The sequence below is a fragment of the Anser cygnoides genome, chromosome 1 (assembly GCF_040182565.1).
Source record: "Anser cygnoides isolate HZ-2024a breed goose chromosome 1, Taihu_goose_T2T_genome, whole genome shotgun sequence".
Taxonomy (NCBI): domain Eukaryota; kingdom Metazoa; phylum Chordata; class Aves; order Anseriformes; family Anatidae; genus Anser; species Anser cygnoides.
Genome location: NC_089873.1, coordinates 29,308,385 through 29,331,405, shown reverse-complemented (window position 1 = coordinate 29,331,405; position 23,021 = coordinate 29,308,385). Strand labels below are relative to the sequence as shown.

Below are 23,021 nucleotides of genomic sequence, written 5' to 3'. Positions count from 1 at the left end.
CCTTTCATATCTATGGTGTGCTCTACACTAACCAAAAGGCCTCCTTATAAGCAAATTGTTGCTGTTACTCTGTCTGTCTTATTAACTTTCTCAAATTCTCACTGTCTTTCATTTCCCCTTCCTTTTTTTTTCCCTTACTATTACTGTTCCATCTTCCCCTCCTTCCATTTTCACCTTTCTCCTTCCCTTCCCTTCCCTTCCCTTCCCTTCCCTTCCCTTCCCTTCCCTTCCCTTCCCTTCCCCCTTCCCTTCCCTTCCCTTCCCTTCCCTTCCCTTCCCTTCCCTTCCCTTCCCTTCCCTTCCCTTCCCTTCCCTTCCCTTCCCTTCCCCCTTCCCTTCCCTTCCCTTCCCTTCCCTTCCCTTCCCTTCCCTTCCCTTCCCTTCCCTTCCCTTCCCTTCCCTTCCCTTCCCTTCCCTTCCCTTCCCTTCCCTTCCCTTCCCTTCCCTTCCCTTCCCTTCCCTTCCCAGGGGAGGACAGTCACTTGATTAAAAAAATTAGAAATTGAAAAGAAAGACTTTTAGAGCAACATGATTCCCTTAATTGTTTTTCAGTTAACCATCACAGTAGTCTATACCTTGGTGTTTAATTAAGTGATTAGCTACATTAGTATCTAGTGCTTGTTAAAAGCTGTATGTTAAGTGCACATGATTGAGTTGCTCCACAACAGTATTACTGATGCGGATGGGAGTTGCAGCATTGCATCCCTGAGTGCTTTTTGACAGATTAGTGATGTGAACTATCAAGAGGCTAAAAACCAAAAGAACCTGTGAAAATAATGGAGATTGTTGTTTTAACTTTCATACCAATAGGCTGAAATAACACGGGGCAGAGTTGTTGTTTTCTGTGTGTGCTTTTTTTTGTTTGTTTTATTTGTTGGTTTTTGTTTTATTTGGTTTTATTGTGGAAAAAAAAATGAAATAGATTAACAAAAAATAAAAGACACTGCCTTTTTCCATTAATTCTTTATCATCCAGTAGCTTTTCCTGTACAGATCATCCTGACAAATGCTTTTGATAAGGGCTCAGACAAAGTCCTTGATTTTCTCTAGTGCTAATGAATTCAGTTCACTTGAATACAGCTTTGCTTAGCACCTACTCAGCTGTGTTGAAGCTTCACCTGGAGAACAAGGGATAGAAGAAGATATAGTATGAACTGTAGTTAAAACAAAATTTGGGATTCATCTTTTTTCAGCTGCCAAACTTCATAATGAACAGAAAGAGATCCTCCTGCTTTGTCCTGTGATTGCAAAGATGCCCACTACTTCTCTGGGCTTCAATTTACGTAGCAGTGAAATAGGACTTTCCCCTGAACTTTCTCAGGCAGAGCGGCATATATGTTGCATTTATACAAAATTCTGGAAGTGCTAATGAATAGCTGGGATGTCCCTGCTGCTGACCATGATCCTGCTGTGCTAAGTGCTCAGAGTCACATTGATGGCTCGGTTCCAAAAATAGGCATTTCTTTCAATGTAAGAGAAGAGGTGATGAGTGGATAAAGAGGGACAGATTGAAATCTGTAACCTACATGCTTTGGTACATTATCATTTGACTTTGTGCCACAAGACAGTTGAAAGCCAGCTGAAAATAAAGATGCATCTTAGATGGAATATTCTAGATCCCTTCCCTTTGTACAGAGGGCAGGACCGTCAACTATGGGACCCTCAAAAAATCATGAAAAATAGCATCTTTTTCACAAATCATGCTTAGTAGTTTCTTATGGCACTATCTGAGGAAATGTGGTTTAGCCCCGGGCAGGCAGATCAGCTCCACACAGCCACTTGCTCACTTTCGCCAGGTGGGATGGGGGAGAGAATCAGAAGGGTAAAAGTGCAAGAACTCATGGGTTGAGATAAAAACAGTTTCCTATGTAAAAGCAGTGTGCACAAGCAAAGCCAAACAAGGAATTCACTTGCCACTTCCCATCAGCAGACAGGTGTTCAGCCTCTTCCAGGAGAGCAGGGCTCATCCCATGTAACAGTTTGTTAGGAAGACAAATGCAATCACTTCAAATGCCCTCCCCCCCTTCTTTACCCCAGATTTTATTGCTGAGCACAACACCACATGGTATGGGACATCCCTTCAGTCAGTCTGGGTCATCTGTCCTGTCTGTGTCCCCTCCCAACTCCTTGTGCACCCCCAGCCTCCTTCCTTGCAGGGAAGAACAAGAAGCTGAAAAGTCCTTGGCAATGTGCGTAAGTGCTGCTCTGCAACAACTAAAACATTGGTGTGTTATCACAAATCCAAGACACAGCTTCATAAAAACCTCTATGAAGAAAATTAACTCTATCCTAGCCAAAACCAAGACAGGAAGCTTCTGATTATTTCATCAAGCCATACATGCTCACCCTCCAAACACTTTTCTAGCCAGACTGCAAAAAGAAAAAATGTAGGAAAAAGAGACTTGAACAGTACAGGGACTGGATGAATTTGCTGTAAATTTGGTCCTCCACCTTCACCACTTTTGACACATATACTGGTTTCATTGCTCTGCCTTGAGTGAGTTTTGATCTACTGCAGTGTGTTTTATGGAACAGAGTGCACAGTCACCTCCAGAGATTGCATGCTGCATTTTGCTATTCACTGCTTTTAAGCTGGGATTTTGCCTCTATGGAGAAGAGAATGGATGCAGGCGCTCATGAGATGATGGTACTTTTGCATAGATATCAGTATGTTATTCACATGGGTTTACAGGAAGACAACATCTAGTAGCCCTACAGACTGATGCACAGGCAACTGAAATGAGCCCTTCTAGAGCAAAGCCCTAGAGATAGAGGAATGAGACTTTGCATCTGGTGAATCCAACAGCTGTCCTATTTCTGCTTTAACTGTTAGCTGAAAGTCCGTAAGCAAGCGATTAACCTATGAGCCAACATACAGAGAATTGAGAGTGTTGGCTGACACAAGATGACATTGAAATGACCGAGGTGTTGCCTTTCTTCTCAACTCTGGAGCCCAGGTGACATACACACAGTATTAGGGATATCCCAGAGAGATCAGAGACCACCTCTTAAAGAAATCTGTGGAGGAATGTGTTTGCATGAACATTATTTTGGTGTTAATACAATACCAAATAAATGCTATGTAAATGGATATTGTAGCTGTAATCCTATTAATAGAGGCAGTAGAAGAAAAGAGCCATATCTGTGTAGGAAGAACAGTATCTCTGTAAGCTACTATCATCCTTTTTTAGTTGTGCAAAGAATTCCAGATAATATTTAACTTTTTATGTTATTTATAATATTTTCTTTTTGCCTTTGATGTTTGCTTTCTTAAGAGCCTTTTCTCTCTGAACACTGGCTGGCAAACATTAGCATCTGCTTATCAATATTTTAGCTAAGTTTCTCTGAAGCCCAATGTCATGTAACGCTTTTGGAGCAGATAGAGCCTTGGCTCACATACCAGCAGAGAGTTAAGCTGAGGGCAGGGAAGGGAGAGCTACACAGAAGGTTGCCCAACAGCCCCCTTTCCCAACAGAAGAGTGCAAGGAAAAAAACAGACAACGCTGCCCAGCACCATCAGTGGCTGGCACAGGATGCCGGCTGCCTGACTGCTGTCACGCTTTCTGAGGCAGGAGAGGAGGGGTGTTATCCATTCTCTGAGTTAGCGTTGTCACAAGGCATCCTTCACAGTGAGGTGAGTGTCACTCAAAACTTATTGTACACACCTCACCTTTAATATTCTGCAGGTGCAGTCTTCAGTTAGGGATGAGATGGATTTGCCAGAAAACAGCAGCAAAGAACACAGAGGAACTCAGATATTTTTCTGGATTCAGACCTTATTTATTTATTTATTTACTTGTTATTTTTTATTTTTTTTTTATCCCTATAAGAAGCTAACATCAAAAACTAAACCCAAATGCTCTTGAGTTTAGAGATGTGGATGTTGAATTTTGAATCGAAATTCCAGCTTTCTTCACTTTAGGGCATTCAGATTCAGCACATTAGAGCAAAAGAGGCTTGAACTGTCAGTTCTCATTTTTTTAATATTGTACCAAGCTGGTAGGAAATATCTGCAACACTTGCTGAGATATGTACTTTCCCTTACTGTTCCAGCCGATGAAGTTCAAAAACTGCAACACACTTAGGAAAAAGGTCTCATTTTTGGCCAAACTGAGCTAGTTAAGAAATATTAGGTCTGATCATGATTTTTAATTTTCAGATCACACAGGGACAAAAGTACAGGAGTCCCAGAAGGAGCTCTGGTCTCCTTAGTCTGAATCTTCCCTTCACCTGCAAGATAGTACATGCTGCCACGGCAGCTCCTGCCACTCTTTAATGAGCATAACGTGTGCTCCCATCCATGTAAACAGGAAGTTAATTACCAGGGGACAGAACCATTGCACAGTCCTGCCTGAACCTATCATCAAGCAGGTGTTGCTGTAGACACAGACTTGTAGCAGGACTAAGATGAGCATTTCTTACCAGAATTGGCTTTGGCGGTTGAAGTCAATTCCCTCACTGTAGGTACAAGATATCCCCAAATGAGCTCAAAGGTCCTTGCTCCTCTCTTGTTTCTGAGATTTGTATCAGAATAGAAGAAATTAAAATCAGGGGGGTGGAGAAATCTAGCTAAAATGATGTGACCCCCAAGGTAAGTGAACACATTGCAAGCATCTCTGGTAATGTGAAGGGTTGCCATGGTATATTCTGAGTAAAAATGAAATGTCAAAATGAATGCAAGAGGACCAAATTATAATGATAATAATATGGCAAGCACCAAATTATCAAATGGCTATCCAGCAAGACTTTGTTGCTGCTGCAATTTGTCTGAATGAGAAGATCGTTACAGCAGGGACTATGGACAATTACAACACATTAATATGTTAGTGGCTAATTCTGAATGTATGTATTGAAAACATAGGTGCAAGTGGAACTGTAAAGATACTAAAGAAACTTAAGAAACTAAGTGAAGGATACCCTTCACTTCTCGTCAACCATGTTCTAAGTGAGATGCCCAGTAAAATAACAGTAATGTTGTAATGCAAAATGCAAAATGAAAAAAATACAAAATTAAACTTTCTGTATATCTATCTGAATTTCTGTCTTTACAGCCCTGGGCTGTCCCCTTGTTGTATATGAATTGTGGCAGTTTGGCTGAGGATCACAGACTGTTTTTTTCTGTAAGACTGTTTCATTCAGTGCCCTGGGTGGACAGCACTCAGTGATTGAGTGGCTCCACAATATTTTTGTTTTACCCTCATATTACAGTGCATGACCCATGGACACATTTACTTCATATTGCTCAAATCCCTTCATGTGACAGAGTCACAAATGTTCTCAGGGGATCTTTCTGTGGTCTTACTCATTATAAGCTTTATTTACTCAGTATTTTTTTGCTGCGAGGGGTGATATTATCGGCATTTTATACATGGAGAAAGGCATACAGATTAAAACTGACCTTTAATTTGGTCAGTTAATTTGAGGCACCAAAGACCGTGTCTTTTAGTGTATTTAGTACAATGACTAATCTAGCCTTAGCTAGGAATATTCATCAAGGATAGGGCCAGGATCATTTTTAAGCTGTGTTAATCACAAGACCATTTTTTTCCTTCCAGAAATTCTTATTCTCCTTCAACACAAACTTTCCAGCTTGTTACAGCCGCATTGAAGGAGTTTGCATCAGAAACCTGAGTCATCCCAGAACATGGTCCACATCATGCAACTTTTATTCTGGTATTTTCTGCTTTCTGAATGATGCCACTGTTTGAGTTAGTGTAGAAACTTGGGGATGATAATAGGTTTATATCTTTCATGTTCTTCAGATGGCATTAGAAGTAAAGCATGAACATTACATGCAACTCAACACCATCATGTTCAACCTTTGGATGGTTTTGGAAGTTCGCCTTAAATCTAGTTATTTTACTGTACCATTCACTGAAGGCAGAGCAGTGTGGGCTGCAGCAGCACAAGCAAAACGGTGCTCAGGTCGTGGCTGCAACAGAGCCACCCCAGTCTCCCTGATGAGAACAGCTGGAGGCAAGCAGATGGCACCAGGTGTCCAGCATAATGCCTTGACATGATCAGGAGGAAAACTAATGAACAGTTATTGTCACTCACCCTTACTCCTACATCTTCCTACATCTTCTTGGCATTTCTTAGAATAACACTAGATGCCTCTTGGCAGCTGTCACATTATCCCTTCCCCAGACAAGGAAATAGGAAACTAACTGTTATGGCTTTAACTGGTTGCAGGGCCACATTTCTCCTAGCAACTTTTAACCTCAGAGCAGAGAACTGCTTTAGATCTTGTCAATATACGTTCCCTTAAGATAAAAATAATTAAAGTTTATATCGAGTCAACATTTTTATCTAATCTGCTTCTTTCCATGCCTTTATCCTCTCCAAACACTAGGTTCCTCATTACATACTTAAACCCTTAGTCTTCTCCTACATCCTTTTCAATGCTGGTGCTCGCTGCCCAAATCTGCTGTCCTCTATGGACTTAGTGCCTTGGTTTCCTTACCACACACTACCCCATAGCAGTGCTGTTTTATACTCAGAGCCTGGTTATTTGCCCCAGTCTTTCCACCCCTGCTCTGCCTTTTCATGCCATCTCTCAGAGTCACTTTTCTGCTGGCCTGTTTCCTGTATCCATCCCAAAGCCTTGTTGACTTTCAGAACCCTCTGCCAGCAGCTGTGTAGCTGCCAGTGTCCTCTCTCCCAGTTTTCCTCAGGCCTCTTCTTTGCAGTCCCTTCTGGTAAAACCCCCATTGCTCATCCTACTTGGTTTTCTTCTTCCTTAACCCCATCTATGTCCATTTTAATCCTTCATCTCACCCTGTGTCAGCGCTGTTCCTGTCTGGGCAGCCTCAGCTCCTGTGCCCAGCACTGCATGGCTGGGGCCAGCAGCCACAGGGACAGAGCTCTGCAGTCCAGCCAAAGTCCAGAAAAGCTGTGAACAACTGGGGCTTGTAATGCAAACTGGCAGATGAGTTTAACTGGGCATCACTATTACCTCTGTCAGTGCTGGTGCCATCTGTGACAGTCGATAGAGAGCAGAAGACAGCTGACGCATGTCAGAATTACCTGTTTACAATGAAACCATTTGCTAAAGATCTATTTACCCAAGAGTTGGCTAAATTGCAGAGTTCCTTCTGCTTAAGTCTATATCTTTGACATACAGCTCGTATAAAGCTAAACATCTGGGACAAATAAAAAACAATGGAGAAACATCTGGAAAAAAAATGTTCAAATAAGGTGAAACTTATTTGGACCGTTGTCCCCACCAAGCAATCCACGTTTCTCTACCAACACAGATAATAAAATCAAGGCTGTTGACAAACACATGTATCAAAATTCAAGGAGACAACTGCCTACCTGAGCCTGTCTACCTGCATGTTTATCTGATGGCTTTATGAAATGCTTTATCTTCAAAGCAATCACACTGCAAGAGGGCTGTCCTGTTTCTCATGAACAGATAATTGCTGTGATGTAGGATTTGTGCATAGAGATTTTATTCTGTTATTGATTGAAAATCTATCATGTAGGCAAATGGAATTGCTGAATTAGCTAAGACTTTGCCAAATGTTCAGCTAAAAGGGAGCATCACGTGTCAGTGAAAAAATGTGGAGCTTGCCTGCAATCATTATATTCTTTGAATTTGTCCTTGCATCTTCTAGTATATGGTCCGTGCCTTTCAAAAAACGAGGGATTTGGGGAGGAAATCATGGGGGAGCAAACATATAAAGAAACAGAACTAGCTGGATATGACAGTTTACAATCTAATAACTTACAATTTTGAGACATGTTAATTATGATTCTTGCACTCTTAAGAAAGCTTGGAATATTTTAAAGTACAAAACTGCCACATAAAAGCATAACCAGTTTGAAGCTTTAAGATAATGATCCATCTAGTGACACCCCTGCATCCTAGCCCAGGCCTAACTCTTCACAGGAATGTGCTAAAATCTCTGCAACCAACAGCTGGGGAGTCAGCAGAGTATTTTTTTTTCCCCAAACCTCCAGGTAGTTAATAGATGACATATAGATGTTGTCTTTCTGTAACTGCTTATCCTTTTTAATATCCTGATGAGCTCTCAGATTCAATGATAACCAGTGGGAATGTAAATATGATTAAAAATAAACAAGATTCAAGAACTTAACATTTCCCTTTATCAGTTATAAAAGGTTGCCTTTGAATATCAACAAATAATTTAAATATGTTTAGCTGGTTTTGGTTCATTTCATTCATAAAGACAAAGAAAATAACTTCGAAGTAAAACAAGGTGTGAAAACTTTAGGCTAGCAATATTTATTATGATATGTTCTGTCTTTTTACATAGTAGAAAACAGATAATCTGAATCAATAGTCCCCATGAAGGAGCTGTTTTGGACTGGAACTGTCAATAATGAGAGATATAAATTTTATTCACAGAATAAAAGTTATTATGCTCTCCCCATAATCTGGTCTCCCAGTGGTTAATTACTGCCACCACTAAATATTGGCACATTGCTTCCACTCTGAATGTTTTTAGTTTAAATTTCTACCTCTTTGATACTGTCTTTGTCTTTTTCTTCTAGGTTAAAGATTTCATAAACATTCTGATGAAGTGAATTTAATTTTGATTATTTAACGGAAAACAGTTTCCTTCAATAATTCTTCCTTATTCTGACAACTGTTCTAAAGTTAAAAAACACAAAAGATGTATTGAATATACAAAAGATTCACTGAAGGTACAATGCTCATTAGACAAAATCCTTTTAAATAGAAACCCAGTATTCTAGGACAGCCAATAATGCACTGGGAGAGAAACCATCTGCCTGTAGCAATGCCACAGGATGTATACACAAGAATCTGTTCCTCAGTGGACACCAGGGTGCAAAATACTGAGAATAAAAAGAAATGCAAATGCAATTGACAATATCCAGGAGGACAAAACAGCCTGAAGAGCTTAAGCATGAGATCTGCCATGAATCTTCAATACTACTGCAGAGCACTCCCTAAAGGGACAGATGGTAGGAAATTCTGCAGTCATATCTGGTTAACCTGAATGTATCTTTAAAATCAATATTACATATCTTTTTAGACTGGTTATCACCTTTTCAGTGGTTATCATCTTTTAGAATGTGCTCAGGTGAATTGATAAATCAGACCTATACTACCTTTATCTGGTTCTTTCCCAGGGAAGAAGCTGTGTTTCTAAAGGTCTACTTAATCCCACTCCATAGACATAATAATTTATCATTTTCATTACTAGAAGTAAATGAAACAGAGGAAAAATGCATTTTTTAATGCATATTTTAAAACTTATTCTAAATTGCTTTTATTTTAAAAGTTTTTTTTTCATTAGAGATTTTAATTTCAATTTTGCATGATTTAAGAGGGTAAAATCCAAATGTTAAAGGCAGAATATTTCATTGTATGCAGCTACTGTGTACCAGCAGCAGCATGTACCAGTCCTCTAAAGAAGGATTCCTTCTGGGCAGGCTCCTGGACCTCCCATGGTCTCCACTTTTGGGTAACGGGTCTTAGTCTCTTAGAAGCCACAGATCAAGATTTTTAATATCACATACAATAGCACTTTGAACTTTTTAATAGAGGGTGAGATTTCTGGAGGATTCAGCAGGAAAATGGGTTTCTAGGCAGTGAGGTGAGTTAGGTGGGAGTCATAGATCTGCAGCATGGGAGTACACAGGCAGAAATGAAGCTGAGGCTTTATGCCCCTGTCAATAAACCTTTTATCAGGCTAAGGTTTTTATGAATGAGGGCTCACTTGTGCAGTCCAGGAAAGAGAAGCTTTACTTGTTTATGATACCTGTATGGCAACTATCTGAGATTTCCTCTCCCTGGTGAGTCATACTAATGTAAGCAGAAAACTGAATCAATACTGTGACCTTCCTCACTAGATACACATACTGCATAGATATAATGATTTATCTCATGTTTAAAGTGCCGACTGTTTAAAAACAATGAGACCCAAAAAAAATATGATTCACATACCAAAATTCAATTAAAATAGCACTGACCCCAAGAGCTGCGGTTCCCTCATGGAAGGGGGATCCAGTTCATTACGCTAGTCATTTTGTTCAGTCAATTTGATCAGTCCTAGATCAGGAAAAAGTCTCTGATATCATAGCACTGAGAGCTGCAATTCTTTGGGATTTCCAACACGTGAAACAGAAAAAATACATACCTGCTTCAGGAGGGGGCAACCAGGGCTTTCTCCTTGCTCAAACACTGTATTGGGCAATCTTAACATGAAAGCATTGTGATGCAGCTCTGGAAGCAGAATCCAGAAGCCTGATGCTCCCTCTCTGTCTCCACATGAACATCCTGATCCTTACGCTAGCCTGAGCCAGGTCCCTCAGGCAGGATGAGCAGAGGGGCACTTGGTCTGTGGACTCCAGGGGAGTTTGTGTCACTGTCTGAGTAAGAATTGAGGAACTTTATTCATTAAAAAATCAGGCATCTACAGATTTCAGGCACTGACAGAGCCAGACAGCAGCTGAGCAGAGTTGTCAGGGTTCTATATTTGAACTGGAGTCCGGAGAGGCAGTTGGGTAGGATGTCAGCGTGACAAATGTGACAGGTTTACACAGATCTTCACTTTCTCTTCAGAAACATAGTTAACAGGTTTTGCAATTACACAGGGTGCAGATGCGAGCTGTATTTCATGCCATGACTTCAGTTGTCTGACTCTCACACTACATCGGTAAGAGAATCCAGGTGATCTGTGCTTTAGCAACTTCTTATGCCATCCTTTCCCTGACATCGCCAGCAAAGCTCTTCCCCCTCCCTGTTTCTCTTCCCCTCCCTTAGCCAACAGGCACTTTAAATATACAAGTACAGCTGAAACTTTCATTTAGATTGCTGACGACTGGCACCACAGTTATTATATCCACAGACTGACAGTTCCTGCTGATTGGTGCCAGTCAATTCAGAAAGCAATATCGCTTTGATATATCAACCTGGCAACTGCCTGCAGGAAGCTATTCTAGTCTTTCTCTCAGAATTTCACTCTAAGAAATATGCTCCTTTCAACAGGATTTTTCAGGGAAAGAAAGGCAGAGCATTTAAGAGAGGGGATGGGAAGCTCAGTATGACCCCCACTGCCTTAAACAAGAGCACCTTTTTTCTTATTGAGGAGGTAGTAACTCTACAGGAGACAAAGACCCTAGGAAGAGCCTTTACTCCAGCATTTTACACACTTGAAAAATCCAGGTCTTATTCATAAAGAAAGGAAAGGATTTTTTAAAAATTTACCTCTGACCTATACATCCTTTATGAGGAATTTGACATGTTGGTGTTTTAAGAGTATGTTGTTTGATGTCTCAGTGCAGGCTCTGTTGTGGAGCTGGAGGGTCAAGGAGTCAAGATGCTACGGAGCAAAAACCATTGGGAGAGTTGAGCTCTGCAGCACTTGAGCTGGGAGGGGTAGGAGAGAGTTTCCTGGGATACTTACAGCACTCAGCTGCCAAGTCAGGGGACAGTCCACTCGACTGTGTGGGAATCTGCCTATAATATTTGCAGATGAAGAGTAAAGACAAAACCATAAGTTCTGAGAGTTTATCTCAAAGAGTGAAACTAACACAATTGGACTATATAAAAAACAAACAAACAAACAATAACAGGTAAATAGTTTTTATTTAAACTGTGTAGAAGGAAGGAAATCTGAAATCAAGGAGTTGTAGAACCAGAGTACAATTAGATCAGTCACTACATATTCGTATATATGTTTCCACTGATGACCTAGTAAGAAGCTAATTGTGTTTTCTTGTTTCTGACTACCAAAGTACCTTCTAAATTTTCTGAAGGACAGCCTCAAACAACCCTCGCCATGACTGGCTCTTCCCAGTCTTAATTTGAACAGTAGTCTCAGGACAGAAATTTTCCCTCTGTCCCATGGCATAAGTGAAATCTGAACTTGTGTTCCCTATGAAAAGATCTGGGCTAACCTGCAGGGGGACCCTGACCCACAGAAGAACATTTTGGGGATCTATCTCTTGGCTCTTCCGTGGTTCCCCTGCTTAGTTGTGGTTTTTTTTTTTTGTTGCTGTTGCTTTTTTTTTTTTTTTTCTGGCACTTAAGAAAGATTCACTTGAGTTCCTGGGAAGAACGGCATGGCTACCTCTTATTTCTAACAGCCTTTCCTACTCCTAAGTAACAGCTTTTCATAGAGGCAGGTTATTCTCACAATAGCAATGCAAGCCAGAGCCTGTGGTTCAATCTGAAAGCTTTGGGAACAGACTAGGGTATACGCTGTGAAGTGTTTTGCTAGAATTGCCAATAGCAAGTGACCAAGGACTTTCCAGAAATGCAGGTGGCTGCTTATGATTTCTCCATCTTCTGTGAATGTGATTGCATTCCCTTTAGCTATTGTGTGTATCATCCTTCCATTTAGAGTTATTTTCTTAAGTGTATCTGGAGGGCAGTGGAAGGCTTTTAGTGAAGCTCTATTGCATGCTTCAGTAGTGCTGTATGAGAATATTCATTCAATGGTTTATTTAAGAAGGAAGCAGATGTTTTTGACATGTCAGAAATGTAAGAACATTTTATCTTGGTGAACTGCTTCTATCAGTTTCTACAGATATTTATTCACCTGTTCATGTCTCCGAAGAAAGACAGCATTTACAAGCAGCAAAGAACTCCTCCTGAATTCTCCAATGTGCTGCTGCAGACAGAGGTCAGAGCATCCCTCTGCACTTTGTTATTAACACAGTTGTAGATGGAGCTGATGGCAACATCTATTATTCTAAATCCTATTAATTGAATGCCCAGTTAAAAATATATATATATATTTTTTTTAAAGATTACTGTATAGCTACTAGATATAGTGACTTAAAGGTCAGTTCTTCAGCTCATTTTCCCAAAGATTTGTAATGATCTCCTTGCAACAATGAGAAGACAGTTTCTTCACCTTCTTACCCTTCCTATTCCTGCTTTCACCTCTTGCCCCCTTTGTTACGGTGTAACATTTTACACTTTATCTATCTCTCTGCATACAGCCAGAAAAGTAATTGTCTCCTTCTGCAGCTCACCTACAAATGAGATGCCATCATGTAAAAGAGGCTTTATTATCTCGTTTCTTTCAAACCTACTGTTACCTGCATGAAGCTCTATTTCTGAATGACTTCATTGCCAAGAAGCTAGAATATGAGGTAAGTGACAGATCTCTGTATCTGCACACCCTCACATCCTCATTTGCATGCATAAAAATGAGTGAGAAAAAGAAAAAAAATGTTATATTGCCATGTGACTGCTAAGGCAGCTGCATATAATATTAAGAAATGTAGGCTTCTAGTGTTTGTGCCGGAGCTGGAAAAACATGTAAAATGTTTCTGTCCAATTAGCAGGTAGGTTGATTAATGGACTACTATTTAAGTGGAGCATGGGAGAATCAATGGTTTATGGTCAGGCCACCTGTCAATGTAGTGCAGGTGTTACATTTGCAAGGCTGTACATGTACACTACATCTGAAAGGAGTAGTACTAGTTGCTTTTCCTGATACTCACCCTAACAGCACTATGAGACAGCTTATCCTGCACAGGTAAATGCATCTTATCACACACACTGTGAACAATTTCAGATCTTTATCAAATGGAATATTGAAATGAATCTACTATCTTCTTTCTGGTTATTCGGTTAAGGAAAATTTGCATATATATTTTTTTCTAATTCAGAAGCGTATAAAAATCCCTCTATAGAACAATATTTTGGATGGTATCAAAGATGATTTAAAGAGTCCTCTGTGGGAGGAAGAGAAAATTTGGTACTATTCTTGTACTTGAATTACCTTTCCTAGACAAGTCAGAAAATGCACCCAAGGAAAACAAAAGGGTGACAAGGAAAAACGTTTTTATTGCTCTTTTTGATGCTGACTCCCTTTTACACCCTCTGTTACAGAAATGCAGCACCTGGTCAGATGGTCTGCTCTTATAGCTGGCAAGTCCTTCCAAGTGTCTAGCTGCTGAAGGCGTTTCATCTCAATGTGTCAGTCATGGCTCACAACAAAGCAGCAAAACTGGTAAACACTACAAGCATGTTTTTTTTTGTTTGTTTGTCTTTGTTGTTATTTGTTTGTTTGTTGTTTAGTCACACAATGATGGATGGAGATTTCAAAAGAAATAGAAAAAAAAGCTGGAGATGGAAATGACCCCTTGGGAATGGTGGTAAGATACGTGTTCTTCTTTCCTAAGCATTTCATAAATGTGGGCTGAGATGGCAAGGTTGTCATAGCTGGATATCACTGAGATATCCCAAGAACTAGTAAGCTTTAGCAGCACTGGGAGGACACCGTGGTGTTGGGGATAAGGAAAAAGCCATCAAGGCTTAGCTTGCTTCTGGTATCCCATGCACCCCTGCATTTGCTATCAATGAAATTTCCACTCAAAATGGCCAACAGTCTTGTTTGAGAAATTTAAATTTAAAACATATGGATAATTAATACTTTTTTCTAGTCTGTTCTTGAATACCCACTTAATATTTCATCCTATGTGAAACAGTCTCTATATGTTGAGCTAAGCAGGGAGCACATTTTACAATTTTCTATGGTAGAAAGGGAAAAGGCAAAGACATTCCAGGTAATTCACAGGAAATCTGAAATACTTAGATGAATTAACAATCCGATGTATAGTGTGGGCAATGCCAGCCATGCCTGGGTGTGTATGATGCCATTGAAGATGGGAGTGAAAGAGGAGCACAAGAAAAGAAGGGGAAAAAAAGCTGCAGACTTAAATTCAAGATTTTTATAAATGGCCATTACTCTACTGATTTTACAGGCTGGTTTCACAAAGCCTGGAATTCAGGCACTTCACTTGTCTTCAGACACTTCACAGCGTCTTCTACACTGACTCAGAGGAGCTGGTACCACAAGACCTGTTGCATAAATACTTCACCTATGTTTCTCCCACAGCAACAAAGAGCTGTGAGAGTGTTATTAATAATGAGTCAGACCACTGAATTCTCTGTAAGTGCTTTCAGGATAGCATAGCAAATTTATAAATTCTTAACATTTTCCAGCTAATGGTCTTATAGCAAGAATACCTTCACAAATTCCACTCATGGATATTTGTAAACCTCACTTTTAATGGCAAATATTATTTTGGTTTTGTCAGTTGCATTTGTAGAGAGGCTACATTGTTGACAAGGTTTTTCTTAGTTAGTTGTTTTTTTCCTAGAGCGACCCTGTACATTTTCAAATGAACTCTTTCTTCATAATAAAATATGTCAAACTTCACTTTTGCAGTGAATGAACGAGATGCTGCATTGAAGTGACTTGGGAAAACTTTAGAAACTGAAGTGTCGCTAGAATTAAAACATGAATTTAGGAAGTTTGTCCTAAAACTTGGGTTAAACATCAAAGATTCCCCACCCCCACCCCATCCCCCCTCAAAAAATGATAAAGGATACTCTCTGTAGATTATATTCAGGGATAATTGAAGACATTTGATAACCTTCTTGTTTCTCACAGTTCTGCATTCAAGCTTGGTAAAGTTCCCCTGACACACTGGCCAGGTGCATAGATTTACTTGAGAATATATACTTCTGAAAATTGTGAGAGACACAACCTGAAGCTGATTTGGTCTTTTTTCCTACGCTTGACAAGCTCAAGGCCTGATTTGAAATTGCTTAGAAGGCTTCCAAAAAGAACCAAATTCTAGAGGCACTGTCATTAGTGCTTCAAAAGGTGGCAGTCTGCCTTTGAGTTGCAAGGGAAAGCATGCTCTGAAAGCAAAGGAATCAAGTGGTGAACAATACATAAACTTCAGTACCACAAAGTACTAAACACCCTGCTACTGCTACAGTAAAGCACTTAAATTAATGACCAGTCCCTTCCTGAAAATGAACACATTCAAACATGCTGGGCTGGACTGAACCAAAATCTTTGTCACTTTGCAGAGCTGGGCTCAGGAATGAGATATGGGACACATATCTGGGTTATTTTGGTCATTTCCAGTAATAGCCTACATAACTGGTTTCCCATAGTAGGGTCAGGATAATTGTTCTCTATTTATCTGTTTCCAACATCATATGGTGAACACTGATCAGCTGCTGAAGTACAACTGGGACCTTATTGAGAAGCTTGCACTGCAAGAAAGAACAAAAGATAGATAGAGAGAAAATATAAGAAATCAGGTAAAGCATCCAGGATGTGATGAACCATGTATCTATATTTGCCAAAATAATAGTAATAAAAAATAATAATAAAAAAAAAACAAAGAATGCAATGTCCTAGTTTTTTAGTACTCAGATTAAAACCTGAGATTTTTAGAAAATAACCTACATTTGCCTTCCGAAAATTGGCCTTCATCTGCTGCTTCGAGATATGTAGTGAAGTATGAAATGAAGGAATTCAAAATCAGCAGTCACTTTGAACAACATAACTGTTCTAAGTACAGAACAATCTCAATTAAATCTCTGTGTATATAGTTGTGTGTACATATATATATATTTGTATATATATGTTGTTCATGAAAGAGGAACTTTTTTTCAGACACTATAAGGATAATTCTGAGTGGATAATTCAACACCAATCCCTTCTATTACAATTAAGAATGGGTCCTCACAGTAAGAGAAAAAATGCTTTGTGTAGCCTCAAAATTATGCCATATATGCAAAAATCTTGTCAGTACTAGGTTAAAAGTTGGACCTCTTAGAGGTCTTTTCCAACCTGAATGATTCTGTGATTCTATGAAAATTGGGATGTTCAAGGAAAAGGAAATGTATGTCTTGAATTGTGCAGTCTGTTGGTGTTAGAGACTACATGTCCTTAATGGTTTGATGTTCTACATGAATAAGACATGATTAAGAAGGTGGTTCCTATCCAGTTTGCTTTATGGTAAAAACACAAAACGTATTTAGAATATCACTTTTGTGATCATGATTATCCATTCATAGTTCAAAGCTTGTGCTATTCCCTTCCCTTCCCTTCCCTTCCCTTCCCTTCCCTTCCCTTCCCTTCCCTTCCCTTCCCTTCCCTTCCCTTCCCTTCCCTTCCCTTCCCTTCCCTTCCCTTCCCTTCCCTTCCCTTCCCTTCCCTTCCCTTCCCTTCCCTTCCCTTCCCTTCCCTTCCCTTCCCTTCCCTTCCCTTCCCTTCCCTTCCCTTCCCTTCCCTTCCCTTCCCTTCCCTTCCCCAAAATAACAAGATTTCCCAGATTTTCTTTTATGTTCATTGTTTTCTGTGCATAACATATGTTGCTTCTTGGGATCCCTCAAAGTAAGACAGATTTTGCAATTTATTCAAATTATTTCATTAATGTTACATGGTTTCATAATATTTTCTTTTTCACTAATATTAAAAATATTAGAAGAATATATACAGAAAAAAAAAAAAAAACATTTTTTATGCTAAGAAAGCATCCATAAAGAAATAAGTTTTCTCTGGACACATTAAAGTGTCATTGCATATATAGAACACATTCATACAAACATTAGTCTTGTAGTGCAATAAAAATGAATAAGTGCTATAACAAAATGAAATTATCAGCACCTGACCACATCTGTGAAATATTTCAAATACAAAAGTCTGTGATATGTTTGTTTCATTAAACTTGGAGCACAAAATAAAAATATTTGCTTATGCATTTTCCTGATTAGGTTTTTTATCTCTTTACAAAGAGAACATCAGTGCATGTGAACAAAGATCCACTCGGTAGGGCACATAGCTCAGAGCATTCTGTCCCATTTTCAGTGACCTGGAAAGCACAAAGGTTGTTGTGCTGAAAAAATAAAAAATAAAATTAAAGAAGAAAAATAAGAAGAAAAGAGAATAAAAAAAAAAAAAGAGAGAGAGGAAAGTCTTACTAGGATAGTTGTAGACAAATAGTACTTTCATTATTAACACAAATTTGAAATCTATTTGTTTCCTGGGAAAAAGTGATTATCAGGGAAATAGAAGCATGGTGCTCTATCTCACCATTGTTTCATTTGGGAAATGTTGAGAAACAACGATAATGAATTTGAAAAGCAACATCTCTGTTACTGTCATAACAAAATACTAATAAATGAAAGACAAAAAGGCCATGCACTGAAGAAAATGATGCCTCTCATAGGAGAACTCTTATCATGTAGGACACCACTGGCTAAAGCACTATTTTACTGCACAGTCTTTCTTTGTGGAACATTACACAACATAATGAGACATTATTCTGGTTATACAAAATCAATTGGAATAAATTTCAGAATTATCACACAGTGATTACAATTCAACACAGCCACATTGAAATAATGAAGACAATAGGGCTTCTTTCCACTGCTGTATTTATGACCTTTTCCATAGACACCCTGTTGCTAAAGGATGCATGTTACTGCTTCTTTTTCTCTCCTGAAAAATGACCATGTAACTCACCTGTCAAGCATTTAGCCTTTAGGGCAACACATAGGCACACAAGGGGATGAGCATAGAAGGTATTTATGGTATGAATGTGAGGGGAATTTTGGTAGTGAGAATGTTGGGTAAGGTAGAGATAGTACTCCAGATGATGAGAAAGATCACTAAGCAGGTACTGTATAGATGTGACAAAACCTTTGTTAACAGCAGTAGTGATTCAGGTGGATTTTCCACACACCACACAAGGTAGCAGGCAAACTTATTGGAGCTCTCAAATTATCTGTGGGACCAGAGCATGAGTGCAGGATATGCAAGTGTGATTAGTCAAATAGAAAAGGAAGAGCTGTTTATTAAGTAAAAGATTTCTCTGACTTAGGGCCATGACAATTATTTGTTTCTATCTGTTTTAAATGATATGTCTTGTTGGTGACCAATGGAGAATTCTGATGAGGCACTGACAGCACCACCTCAGCTTAAGATGTTTTGCAGTGGAATGAGTGTAAATGAAGAGGTAAATTTCCAAAAAGGTGAGACTTACTTTGAGGATATGATTTTCCTACAAAATTTGAATGTGTAGTTCAATTATGCATAGAAATTTGAATAGTTCTACTGCTAACTACCAGATGGCTAAAGGCTAAGTCATCTAGCTGGAGACATATGCAAACCTAGCACACATTTCAAAACATAAAGAAGATTTTTTTTTCTGTAAACTGGGAAAGATGGCCTTAACTTTGCTAAAAATATCCACCAGTCACTACCAGATTCACTGTAAGTTATTCTTAAAATGCTAAATCCAAATGTCTGTAGAAAGCCATATCTCTTTCTCCTCATATTATAGTCAATCTTTGGATATTATAGCACAGAAAAAAATCTGGTTGACATTGGGATACTGTGTCTTCCACCTTTGTTTTAATGTTATATAGAGTTGAGAGCTGGTCACTCTTGCTAAAACTGCTGGCATTACAAGTAGGTAAAAATAAACAGTAAGATTGAAGCAGAGGAAGAAATTAGTACAGTGAAACAGAGCTTAAAAGGATTATGGTATTTTGTTATATATAAATCTGCAATTAACCATGTTTGTTTTTAAAATTCATGAAATATATTACAGCATGATGAATGTCTACTTTTCTAATTCCTCACATGAAGATTATTTATAAATAGATTCAAATTTGCTTTTAAAATTATTAGAGACTATTTTTGTTTTTTAACTGGAAAATAGATGGCAAATCTAACATTCAGAAATAAAATTTACTTAAAATCTGTAAAACCTCAGAACTATACAACCGAAGACTAAATAACTATCGCTGATATAAGAGACTGTCCTATTCAGAGCAGTCCCATAAAAATCTAGACACAACCATACCACATCAACTACCTCCTCAATGAAGCAAAAAGCATTTTAATGTGGTTTAAAATCATTAGAAAATAAATACATTTGTTTGAAAATGGAACTACAATGGTGACACCTAATATGTAAAAAGGCTACCCAAAACAATACCAAACAGAACTTAAAAATATTTTACTAATATACCATGAAATGCTATGGAAAAATAAAAAAGGAAGCAGTAAAATAAAACTTAAGTTTTTGATTTGCTGAATGAAGAAGTGTGATCAGAGAAAGAGTATACTCTTTGATTAGTAGATTGTGTAAAAACATCGAAGCTATGAATAAGAATATTCCAAGTGCCCTGTGTACTAAAACCATGTAATGAGAGTAACCATACTGAAGCTAGATACATAAACCTTAATGCTAATATCCATATTGTCATTTTAAAATACAATAAGATATTATTATTGCCAAAGACATTTGCAGTCTTAAATCACACACATAAGACTGCAATAGTAAGAGTATCATAGTTAAATGTAAGATCATAGAATCATAGAATCATTAAGGTTGGAAGAGACCTCCATCTTTTCCAACCATCTGGTCCAACCATACCACTAACAATAATATCACCCAGAAACCATGTCCCTAGGCACCAAGTCCAACCTTTCCTTGAACACCCCCAGGGACTGTGACTCCACCACCTCCCTGGGTAACCCATTCCAATGCCTGACTACTCTTTCTGGGAAGAATTGTCTCCTAATTTCTAACCTAAACTCCCTTGGTGCAACTTGAGGCCATACTCTCTAGTTCTATTGCTAGTTATCTGTGAGAAGAGGCTGACCCTCAACTCCCTACAACTTCCTTTCAGGTAGTTGTAGAAAGCAATGATGTCTCCCCTGAGCCTCCTCTTCTCCAGACTAAACAACCCCAGTGTCCTCAGCCGCTCCTCACAGGACTTGTGTTCCAGGCCCTTCGCCAGCTTTGTAGCCCTTCTCTATACATGTTCCAGGGCCTCGGTGTCCTTCTTGTAGTGAGGGGCCCAAAGCTGAACACAGTATTCGAGGTGTGGCTTCACCAGAGCAGAATACAAGGGGACGATCACCTCCCTGGTCCTGCTGGCCACACTATTCCTGATACAAGCCAGGATGCTGTTGGCCTTCTTGGCCACCTGGGCACACTGCTGGCTCATGTTCAGGCGAGTGTCAACCAACACCCCCAGATCCTTTTCTCTGCACAGCTTTCCAGCCACTCTGCCCCAAGCCTGTAGCATTGCATGGGGTTGTTATGAACAAAGCGCACCCAGCACTTAGCCATGTTGATCATCATCCCATTGGCCTCTGTCCATCGATCCAACCTGTCCAGGTCCCTCTGCTGGGCCTTCTGACCCTCCAGTAGATCAACACTTCCCCCCAGCTTGGTGTCATCTGCAAGCTTTCTGAAGGTGCACTCAATTCCCTCGTCCAAATCATCAATTAAGATATTGAAGAGGACGGGCCCCAACACTGACCCCTGGGGAATACCACTGGTGACTGGTCGCCAGCTGGATTTCACTCCGTTTACCACCACTCTCTGGGCCCAGCCATCCATCCAGCTTTTATCCCAGCAAAGAACGTACCTGTCCAAGCCGTAGGCTTCCAGCTTCTCCAGGAGAATACTTTGGGAGACCATGTCAAAGGCTTTGCTGAAGTCTCTGTAGACCATGTCAACAGCCTTTCCCTTATCCACCAGGTGGGTCAGTCGGTCATAGAAGGAGATGAGGTTGGTCAGGCAGGACTTGCCTTTCATGAACCCATGCTGACTGGGCCTAATCCCCTGGCTGTCCCACACATACTGTGTGATTACATTCAAGATGACCTGTTTCATCACCTTTCCTGGCACCAAGGTCAGGCTGACAGGCCTGTAGTTCCTTATGAACTTTCTCATAGATGGGCATCACATTAGCAAGTCTCCAGTCATCTGGGCCTTCTCTGGATGACCATGACCGCTGATAGATGATGGAAAGCGGCCAAGCAATCACATCCGCCAACTCCCTCAGCACCCTCGAGTGAATCGCATCTGGCCCCATGGACTTGTCAGGTGGAGCAGCAGATCTCTAACTGTTTTCACCTGAACTGGGGGGGGTTTCTTCTGCTCCCTGTCCCAGACTTGCAGGTCAGGAGGCTGAATACCCTGAAGATAAGTGGTCTGGCTAGTAAAGACAGATGTAAAAAAGACATTAAGAGCCTCAACCTTTTCCTGACATGACAGTAGTCATGTTTCTCCCTGCATCCAGTAAAGTATGGAGATTCTCCTTGGCCTTCCTCTTGCCGTTAATATATTTATAAAAACATTTTTTGTTATCCTTAACCATAGAGGTCAAGTTGAGCTTGTGCAGGGCTTTAGCCTTCCTGATTTTTATTCTGTATATGCTGGCAACTTCCTTGTACTCTTTTTGAGTTGCCTGTTCCTTCTTCCACTGGACTTAAATGCTTTTTCTCCCAGACGCTCAGCAAAAGTTCCCTGTTCATCCATGCCAGTCTTCTTAAGCCTGCAAGACTTCCTTCTTGAGGAGTGTCCACCCTTCCTTCACCCTCCGCCCTTCAGGACTGACTCCCAAGGGATCCTCCCTAACAGTGTACCTCCCTCTCTCCTTCCCTCCCTCCCTCCCTTCCTTCCTTCCTTCCTTCCTTCCTTCCTTCCTTCCTTCCTTCTTCCGCCTTCTAACTCCTTTTATATTATTATTATTATTTCCACTTAATTTCTGCTTCTAGAGGGAACAATAATACCCCCAAGTCTCCATGGTTTGATAACATCAAGTCTGCTGTTATAGTTCTGGAGAAAAGCCAAGATCCATCAGAAAATGCACTGAGTACATATCACATAGACTACAGTTCTGTGCTCTGGTCTGTTACTACTGAGCTTGTGACGTTTGATAAATCGTTGAGCTTTTTTGTCTTCTTACTCTTCATTTACCTTTATACAGGCACAGCTTGTGGAAGGTAAGGTTTTTGTTTATTTGTTTATTTTTTTGTTTGTTTCTAAAATCTGTTTCACTGACTAGGTATAGACAGGAAATATGTGATGCTCATTGGTGAACTGCTCTATAGCTGGCCACTGCTGTTTCACATTTACAAATGGTTGGTCAGTTAGCTGTTGGACTGAACAGTGACAGCAGAAACCCCTTGCCGAGTACTCACATGGACAGTGCTAGCTCTTGTTTTAGCTACCTGCACCTACTTTTCAGCTTTTCATGCTAAAGCTTTTCAGCTTTTCAGCTTTTCATGACACTCTCCACTATTAGTGGGCACCTTGATGGTGCCACAGGGCTGTTAACAGATAGTTGGTTGCAGTCATATCAGGGTCCTGAGTTTTGAGAGCAGTCTTCCTGTATGTGTTTACGTGGATGGGGGATGTTCTTGGAAGGATCTCTCATGCGAGCTGTCCCGA

The 23,021-nt window shown here is 39.9% G+C and overlaps 2 long non-coding RNA genes across 6 annotated transcripts; one reads left to right on the top strand and one right to left on the bottom strand.

Annotated features, from left to right (window-relative positions):
• Positions 1–948: 948 nt before the first annotated feature.
• Positions 949–10,207, bottom strand: LOC106042043 (uncharacterized). Of its 2 annotated transcripts, XR_007163967.2 has the most exons (6): positions 10,133–10,196; positions 9,966–10,044; positions 6,955–7,025; positions 5,868–6,009; positions 4,422–4,513; positions 949–1,117 (listed from the first exon to the last, which is right to left on the bottom strand). It is a non-coding gene; the product is annotated as an uncharacterized lncRNA (long non-coding RNA). The 2 variants fall into 2 exon arrangements; XR_001210886.3 differs by lacking the exon at positions 9,966–10,044 and having other exon boundaries at positions 10,133–10,207.
• Positions 10,208–10,240: 33 nt separating this feature from the next.
• Positions 10,241–16,721, top strand: LOC136790019 (uncharacterized). Of its 4 annotated transcripts, none has more exons than XR_010829096.1 (6): positions 10,246–10,499; positions 10,590–10,651; positions 12,518–12,622; positions 12,973–13,097; positions 13,843–14,108; positions 14,718–15,093. It is a non-coding gene; the product is annotated as an uncharacterized lncRNA (long non-coding RNA). The 4 variants fall into 4 exon arrangements; XR_010829100.1 differs by lacking the exon at positions 14,718–15,093 and adding an exon at positions 15,988–16,721 and having other exon boundaries at positions 10,250–10,499; positions 13,843–13,963; XR_010829098.1 differs by having other exon boundaries at positions 10,241–10,368; positions 13,843–15,093.
• Positions 16,722–23,021: the final 6,300 nt, after the last annotated feature.